We start from the raw sequence: 9537 nt of genomic DNA on the forward strand, positions 1-9537 counted from the left end.
CCCTGAACCTTAGCTGCAGGAGTTGTATTGTAGAGGTGTCCATTGGGGTTGGGCTCCAAAACTCTACATTTTGATTGGTTGTGGTTTTGTGTAATGTTCTCTGTCTATTGCGAAAAGACATTTCATTCGTGCGTGGTAAAGACTACTCTTCCCCTTGGGCATAAAGACAAATATTTGGAATGTAGTTAAGGATTATATTGGCTTAGTAAAGTGGCAGTTGTATGTTGTCCTCCAGTATCCATGACCTCACTAGACCTAGGCAGCTGACTAAATTCCCAGTGCTAGGCACGTTCCCCCTTTTCTTGAACAGGTCTTAAGTCCAATTATGAGAGCTGTTGGTTACAGAGACTGCATGTCGCTACTGCTAAAGCCTACTTGGTTGAACGGGAAAGCATACTGGCAGACACAGGTTTAATAGACCCGGAAGAGAACCATCCATTTTCTGTTGTCCTGGAGACATTCAGGAGACTTTTGTCCCAAAAGTATCAGAACCGCACGGCTGGTACTCAGAGCTTTCTGAAGTTAATATTTGGGAGAGTAAGTAAAAACTAGTATCATTTTATGTTCTGGGTTTTAATCAGCTCTCACTTCAAATTTTGAGTAAGGCAGCTTTACAGGGCATGCAGAGGGACTGTAGCTCACTACTGAACGCTAGTGAGGCTGGTGGTGAGTGTTCGCCTTTGTTTCACAGGTCACAGGGTGCTGCCTCTGGGAGCTCACGCTAAACAACACATCAGGACTGTTTCTCCAGATGCGGGACCACCTCAGGAGTCACTCACTCACCTCAGCTGTGGGGTGCCCATCATTTCAGGGCAGCTGGCTTTGGGGTACTTTTCCACTGAAAGTGACGTTTCAATAGATTTTCTGCACTTCATTTTTTTTTTCCTAAGTGTAAACTTCCGGGCGTGTGGGGAGCGGTTGGAAACAACTAAAAACCTAAATGTCAATTGTCAAAATGGAGGCTGGTGGTTTGATAGATGATGCCTGTGGCAGTCAGTAATCATGGTTGCAATAATCATTTAAAGGATGCATTATCTGTAGTTGTTTCATGGAGGAGCTAGCTATAAAAACTTATTTGACAACCACAGCCTCCACTGTAGTCATCCACAATCACACTAGAGAGTTCTATCAAAAAGACCAGTGACTGTGGTCCCCAGCCTCATCTCCCAGGGTGAAATGTCAGAATGCATCCCAGGAATGGTGTGCTGTTTGTTTGTTTGTTTGTTTGTTTGTTTTGCCATACCTCAAGTCATGGGCGTACACAGAAGGTGGAGGCACTTCATTCACTTAGAATTCAAAGTCCCCGTTTATTCCCAACCTTCCTGTCACTAGTAACTCCTAGCTGGACAAATTAGAATTCAGTTCCTTGAATACTTGGTCCTGCCTGGGGTTTGTTTACAACGCCCTATGTTGTAGGTATGGGGAGGAAAGCTGAGCGGTGTTTGATTTCCTCTTGAGAATCCACAGTCTAATGGAGAAAATTCTGGGATGCCGCAAGGAAGAGACTAGGAAGAGAATCGAAAGCTCAAGAGCAGCAGAGGACAACAGCAAGGAGCACCCCAGGGTGGGCAGGTTGAGACAAACAGCGCCTTCTACTGTTGCAGAAAATAAAAGGTGAAAGATGTTTATTCCTTGCCCCATAATTATTACGGTGGTATTAGCTAACCTTCTGTCATAACCAATAAAGACACAGACACCTCTTTTAGATTAGCCTCGTGTTGGCTGGGACTGTAAACCCCCTAAGTCACCTCTAACTCCCATCCTAGGCCTCCTTCCATCGTAATTCCATAAACACTTCCTAATGCTCTCATGTGGGTTGCTTCTTCCATTCATGTGGAAGCCGGCCATGTGCTTCTCTCTCAGACTAACCCATTCCCCCCTGCTTCTTCCTCTTCCTCTCTCTTCCTCCTCCAATGATCCTCCTCCCTTCCAAAGCCCAAGAACTTTGGCCACACTGACCCCACTCTGCCCAGCCCAGGTTTAGGCCAATCAGGAATAATTTCTTAGGCAAGGTTCCAAACATCATATTGAGGTTTGTGAGTGAGTGTCTGCTCATCTGCAACCAGATCTTGAGGGCCAATAAATAGCATCAGAATACATAGCACCAGACATTCTGCCATCTCACTGTGTTTATATTATGTCTATATAAATCCTTGGTCACTCCTTTAAGTGCCTTGTAAAGTATCCATTTAAAATGGAAAAATGTGGGACATTGGTTTAATGGTCATATAATGCATTATTGTGTCCTAATTTTAACAAAGGAACTATGCTGGTCATTGGGCAGGTGTGATATCTCAGTCTTCGCCTGTGGGTAGGTTAGTGGTGATGCATATTACAAATAACAGATTAATAAGAGGAAAGCATACAAATGCATTAATCTAAGTTGCATAGGATGTGGGTGTCTTAAAGAAATTAAGACACCCCCAAATGAAAACCCCAGCGACATGTTTATATTTTAGTGGTTTGTTTTGGCGAAGGACATACGGTCATTTAGAAGCGTTGTTGGACAGACAGTGTGATTGATAAGTGCCTGGGCCACTGCTTAGCACAAGCTGTTTTCAGACTCTTCTCAGCACCCGTAAAACGTCAGAAATGAGGACATAATTTCGTCTTGGAATCAGAAAGAGCAGAAGCTCCAAAGGTAGCTGAATGTGCCCTTCTGGCCTCTGTTCTTTTCCAAATGCTTAAGTCTCGTGTTTGAGGTGCCATGTCCTGAGCCCAACCATTACTGGAATCAAGCTTGATAAGATGAAATCTCAAATTCCATTTCTCAGATTCAATATTGAAAAGCAGAGATATAAATTTTAAGTATACACCAACACATTTCCTGAGTTTAATGGGCTGCAATCACATTAACTAAATGATAGTATAGGTGCAAAACACGTTCTTTTCCAAGCACAAGTATGAAAAGAAAGTTTGGGAAGGCCATGCAGTAGCCATTTCCATCCCTCTGGGAAGTTCTAATCAGGAAGATGCCCAGCACAAGCATGCACTGTTCCAGAGATCCGCCCACAGGCTCCACTGTAGCCCAGGGCTCCCTTCTGTGTTAAATTTAATATATAAAATCTTACTTCTGGAAATCCTGGGAGATAGTGCTAAATTCACTCTCAAGCAATTTACTGGCCCCACCTCAGACCAAAACTGGTAGAAAATCAAATATTTCTCCTTACTTCCTATGACATAAAGTGAGAAAAAAAAAAAAGGAGAAATCCCCTTTCATTCCACAGGCAACCCAACCTGTGATACACCAAAACCAGATTTAAAAGTATGTTAATAGTTTATACCCATCTGTAATGATGTTTTGTAATTTGGAGAGCTTGCCAACTCATTGCTGAATCTAATGCTAATCACCATCTATTTAACCTAGCTTTTTAATTATTCAAGATGTTAAAACAAATTTTATTTAAGCAAAAGAATGTACAGTTAGCATCTTCTCATAATTATGTCTAAGATAAAATACTCTAATCTCTGTAAGAGCTGTGCCAGAAGACGGGGACGCCTTATTCAAAACAGACCACATCCAGAGCACACCATGAAGGTGTCAGAAGGACAATATACCGTCTTAGTTTCACACATTCATCTCTGAAGAGTCCTATACAAATTATGGTGGTCACCACACCCAGAGCAGTGACATGTTCCCATGGTAACTGATCTATTTTACAAAGAAACAGGAATGTTAAGGTACAAGAAAACAAAATAAAAACCGGAAGTGATTACTCTGAAAATATGATGACAGCACACAAAATCCTTCAGGACACAGGAAGAGGGAGTTTTGCCACATGGAAGGTCATATATATATCTTTTGTTTCCTAAGAATAGTGTTTAAAGTCTGAAACAAAACTAAGAATAAGGTATACAATAAAATAATTGAGAAGGAACAAGAAAAGGAGAATGGAGGAAAGCAAAAAGGAGAGTAAGATGTCAAAGGGCGTAAAGCCCACGCCCCGTCAGACCCACCATCCAGAACACACGGACAGAAATACCTGTGACTGCTTCACTGCAGGCTCTCAGCTGTGATGGCCACCTGGGAATACCCAGCAGGGGAATGGCCCTGATTACAACTGTCCACTGCAGGTGGACAGAGGCCCTCTCTGATTTTAGTTGTCACTGTGATTTGAAACAAATAAAAGTTTATCCTGAAGGTGAATTGCTACAGAAGTTTGAGTTTAATTCATTTAGCCAGTTTTGAACAGGAAAACATAAGTGCCATTCCCCAGTGACATTTTCCCACTCATCAATGTCAAAAGTCTGGTAAATGAAAGTCAAGGTTGAAGACCAGCTCACGTACTCATGGACAGCCGATAGCATGGTTCTAGCTGTTTGTTGTACAGAGTCTCTGACGTGAGCCTTAACCATTGCACGTTCTAGTTTGAGTTGACCTATTCTCAAGTTCACAATAGCAATTAAAATGTACTTGATCGTTTTCACCGTTCACTGTACTTGATTGTTGCCAAACGATCAGCAAGAAATGATGTCCGATTTATGCTATTTGAGTTGCAGAGTGGAATAGATTCATAAGCCAGGCTGTATCTACCGAGAAGTGTGCCTATGAACACATGCATGCTTGGTAAAACACCCGTAGTGACACATCTGGAAGCCCCACGCTGCTCAAACAGTGAAGAAATTGTGCTTCAGGCCCTCACCTGTGCACACAGGGTTTGGTTCAGCAGTTCTGGAGTGAGGCCTAGGGTTCTGCACCTCCGAAGCCCCGCATTGCGGGCACCAGGGGTGGGATCGCCCCTCTTTACGTAGTAAGGCTTTGGACAGTGACTCTCTCTTGTTGAATGTTTTCTGTTTCTTCTAACTTGTGAGCATGTCTCCCCTCCTCACTTTCCTGCTTTTAAGCTCTAATGAAGGCTTCCAGCCCTTTATGCCACTTATGCTAAAAAAAAACTGCACAAACGAAGTCCCTTACACATTTGTAGAACCTGCTCCCTCACAAAAACGGCTCCTGGCTTGCCCTCCTGTCTGCTTTTGGTAGCTATGCAGAGTTTTAGTTGTCTGGAGTTTAGCTCTTATGCCAACATTTACTGCATTTATAAAACACATTGATACAAAAACATAAAAGTGTAGTCATAGATTCAAAACACGGACCTGGGCAGCAATGATGTTTTTGGCAACACAGAGAAACAGGAAATTGTAATGAGTTTCTTTTAGTTCCCAACAACACACACATACACACACATAAAATGCATTTCATACTCTTAATAGAACTGAACCAACATTCTCCTTATGGGCCAGCTACGCTGACACTGTTAAAATGTTAGTAGCCATGAATTGCCAAACAGGACACGTGAACAGCATAATGGTACAAGCAGGACCCAGCAGGAAGCCAGTGAGTTTTCAGGGGATCTTCTATGGCCTCAAATACACTAAACACACACACAGGTAGACTTGGCAGTGGTTTCTCCTGCTTCTAAGTTCTAGTTTTACATTCACTCTTGGGCAAATGAGGAACATCCTCATCAATGTCTGCAGCTCCGCAGTCATTCCTTGCAGCCCTGACGCATCAAAGCACACTGATCCCCACCAGAGTTCACCCCTGAGAATAAAGTCAGGGGCTCTTCCTAGGTACAGGGCTCCTCAGGTGCTCGCAAGAATCAGATAAACAGGAATGGAAATGTCTAGGTTATTTTCCTCTTTGTCCACGAGCTTTTAGGGCAAAATAAATCTATTCTATTCACCTTGTTAATGTCATACTATTTTTTTTTCATGAACTATAGTTTAGTTAATAAACAGATAATTTTGTAGAGCAAAGACAAAAGAATACTGTGTATTTTTCCCCCATACTAAACTAGCATTGATTTTGCTTATCTAGAACTCAGGCTAACACAAAGGTGTGACAGCAGTAGAAAGTGCAAGTAGTTTTCAATAGCCACGTGTTCAGTCACTTCAGTGAAGACACACTTATATGAAGATCAACAAGGTCAAACTTCACCTTGTAAAAGCAAGGAGAAAAGAACAGTGGCCACTGGGAACTGAGGGAGTAGAGCAGAGATGTCAGCCAGAAGCTTCGAAACCTCAGCGGCGTGGAAAATTTTTTAGAGTTTATCTGTATAGTCATAGTGACTACGTTCATCATAATACACATATTATATGTGTTAAAATTGTCAAGGGGTTCTTGGTTGTCCCCGATTCACACGCAAATTAAACATGCGAGGTGATATATTAGTCTGTTTGGTTTAGTCACTGCACAGTGCGTAAACAAACACATAAAAGCATCACATGGTCAAGTGTACTTCCAGACAAGCTATAGGTAATCATGGAGATGGATCAGATGCATTGAAGCCAGCAGATACTGCAACAAGTTATTATAAATTAGAAGTGGAATGTGTGTTTCAACGTACTATAACATATATAGTGCCAATGAATAGATCACAGTAGTTCAGGGTAAGACTGACCTTCTCATTCAAGCAGTAATTAATAGGGTGGTTGGCAAGCTTAGAATAATTGCAAGATATCAAAGAAAATTAAAACATATTCTCAGCATATCAGATCATAAAGCCACTAGAGAGCCGAAACGAGCAGCTTCAGGCCACGTGCTCCGTCTTCAGGTCACAGTCCCTGAACCGAGACAGGCTTCACAGTCCTGTCTTGATGTTGAACGGTAAATCAGTCTCTTTTATTTTCTTTGGAGCCAAAAGTATAAGCAAAAGTCTCTAACACATAAGGTTATACAACCTCTGCCTTAAAATGCTAACTACAGAGACACGTGGGAGGAAAACGTTTCTTTTGCATTTATCCACAGTTTTTCACGTGCTCACACCCTTATTGGGAAACCACACTGTAGCCAGTAAGGCATCTGCTATATTCAGAAAGAAACTGTAAATTTCAACAGCTCAGAGAATAGCCTACACAGGTCAACACTTTCAGTTTTGCCGGACGTATTTGTGCTTAGAGAATTCTGACCATATATTGAACGCATTCTCAAGAATCATAGTGTTTTACATATTTTCTTACCATGTAAATAACAAGGAAATATTTACTGAATTTAATGCATCCTGTGAGCCAATTTTTCAAGAATTAAAGACGTCACTATATATGAATATATATATCATATCATATCATATCATATATCAATCTTATATTTCATATACATATATGGAAAATCCAGTTCCTGACCCACAGTGACACTTTTTGTTTGTTTGTTTGTTCTTTATTCACTTTACATCTTGATCCTTCCCTCCTCTCCTCCTGGTCCCATTGTCCCACTCTCTATTGCCACCCCCCTCTCCTACTCCTCAGAAAAGGGGAGCTCCACCCCCCCATCCCAGCATATCAAGTCGCATCAGTACTGAGTTCCTTCTCTTCCTTATGGCCTGGCTAGGCAGCTCTGCCAGATGAAAAACAGGCAACAGAGTCCATGTCAGAGACAGCCCCTGTTTCCCTTACTAGGAAACCCACAGGGAGACTGAACTGCCATGGGTTACATCTGTGTAGGGGCCTCGGCCTTCTTGTGGAGCAATGAAGTCTTATTCTACCCCAATACTGCGCAATGCTATAACACACTACCTTTCCACTTGCCTCACAGCTTTCTCTATCTCTAACCCAAAAGTCTGCTGACAAAGGGTCCAGATCACACACAAAGGTGCATATGGACTGAACAGTATAGCTGGTTTATTTCGGCTCTCTAGTGTTTAGCCTGCCTTTGTAATTTGATATTCTGAGAATATGTTTTAATTTTCTTTGAAATTTCCAATTATTTTATTGGATTCTAAGCTTGCCACTCATCCTTTTTATTTGTCCGTAGTTTTATCATCTCAGCCCCTGTACTCATTTCTGTTAACTATGTGTTCTTAGGAACCTCTATAAAACATGTAAATTTCACTGTGTGTAACACACACACACACACACACACACACACACACACACCTACTATGACATCCCCAGATGAAAGAAGAATGAACCTTCCCCTTCCTGTACACCTATCTGCCTTTTCCACTTTATTGGACAGTGAGCCGCACTTCTCAATGCTAGGGAATACTCAGCACAAAGCAGTTTGGACAGCATCTTAGCAACTCCTGTGCCCCTGGGCATCCTGGACCACTGCCTCCGATCTGTGTGCTGTTCAGCTGTGGGTCTGAGCTGCCCTGCAACGTTACCTTCTTCCTCTGCACGAAAAGCTCAGGTCTCCTGTCTCCCTCCTCATCTCTTCAACTCTCAGACAATGGAATTTTCTATTACACGAGAGAGCACAGCTCTTGGAGAGAGAAAATCGGGTATTTGTTCTCCTTCTTCTGTCCACTATCATACAAAGGCTTTTTCCTCCTCTCGGGAGAACAGGAGGCTGGCTGGCAGTCAGTTTGACAGAAGGAGAGCAGTGCAGCGGAAAATTGGATAACAGGATAAAAATCTACGGGGCCACAGGAATCCCATCAAAACTGGCTCCTCCTGTCAAAAGCAAGACAGGAGACAAGGACGAATATAGAATGTTATTTATATTTAAATATTTCTAATGATATCATAATTATTCTGCTGCCTCTGTTAGGCAGCCATTTTCCTGTGAGCCACAATTCTGCAAACCAAATGTTGTATGTTGGAGAAAATCTACATAAGAATCAGACAGCTTTAATCAGACATCTGGAAAACCCTATAAACTCCTCAAATAGCTTTTTCTCAAGGACAAAGCACAAAAGCTTTTTTTTTCCAAAGACATTTTCCTTAGAGCACAACAGTCACATTAAGAAATATGAGTTACTCCTGATTCTTAAGAATGAAAAAAATCAACCTATTAAGCAAGTAATTAAAATTTAATTTCACTTAAAATTAAATTGGAAGAATGTCCCATATACTTTATTCACAATACATTATCCTGGATTATTCTAAAGTTCAAATTACTGACTGATTCTTCCTATGAACTAAACTTAATACTAAGTTCCCCAAGCTGGCATTTTAATTGCTTGAAGACAGAAACTTTTTTGTTGTTGTTTATGAACTTGGGCCAAAGTTTTGATATAGATAATGCTGGATCAATATGTATTATAACTAATTCTGAGTATCTTCACAGTATTTTCTTCAGAGAATACATCACTGTAAGTGACATCATTGTTTATGCCATAATGAAAGACCAAAATGGATGATTTAGAATGGAGAGTGCTCATCAAGATACTACAATGTCAGCAAGCAAAAATCAACTGCATCTTCCCTCTCATATGGGAAATCCAGCCAATAACTGATTTATATATGTAAACAAATGTACACACAGGTACAGTACAATGTAGAGAAGAACAAGAAAGCCTAAATATTAGGGATGAGGAAGGACTGAACGCAGGCAATGAATGTGAGTTATTAAAGGGGTAGAGAGCGAGTTGTTTTCTAGTTCTAAACCTCTTGAACTTCTTTCTTTATACTTTTGGTGGCAGACAACTGCATAAAACATATTCAATAGTAAGTTCCAATATAAAGGCACACAGCTTCCATTCCAAATGAGTTCAATGAGATCTGTAGACTCTGGATCTGGTTAGTTTCGGTCTGTGATTTTTTTCTTTTTATTTCGGATTGTTTTTAAAATAAAGTTATAATTTAAAATAAAGTTAT

The 9537-nt window shown here is 41.1% G+C and overlaps 1 long non-coding RNA gene across 1 annotated transcript; it reads left to right on the forward strand.

The window, feature by feature from the left end:
- Positions 1–292: 292 nt before the first annotated feature.
- On the forward strand, positions 293–1628 carry LOC129671668 (uncharacterized). The gene is made up of 3 exons (XR_008719367.1): positions 293–537; positions 692–827; positions 1417–1628. It is a non-coding gene; the product is annotated as an uncharacterized LOC129671668 (long non-coding RNA).
- The last annotated feature ends 7909 nt before the right edge of the window (positions 1629–9537 follow it).

The sequence above is a fragment of the Psammomys obesus genome, unplaced genomic scaffold (assembly GCF_907164565.1).
Source record: "Psammomys obesus unplaced genomic scaffold, mPsaObe1.curated_primary_1811, whole genome shotgun sequence".
In the NCBI taxonomy this organism is placed as follows: Eukaryota; Metazoa; Chordata; class Mammalia; order Rodentia; family Muridae; genus Psammomys; species Psammomys obesus.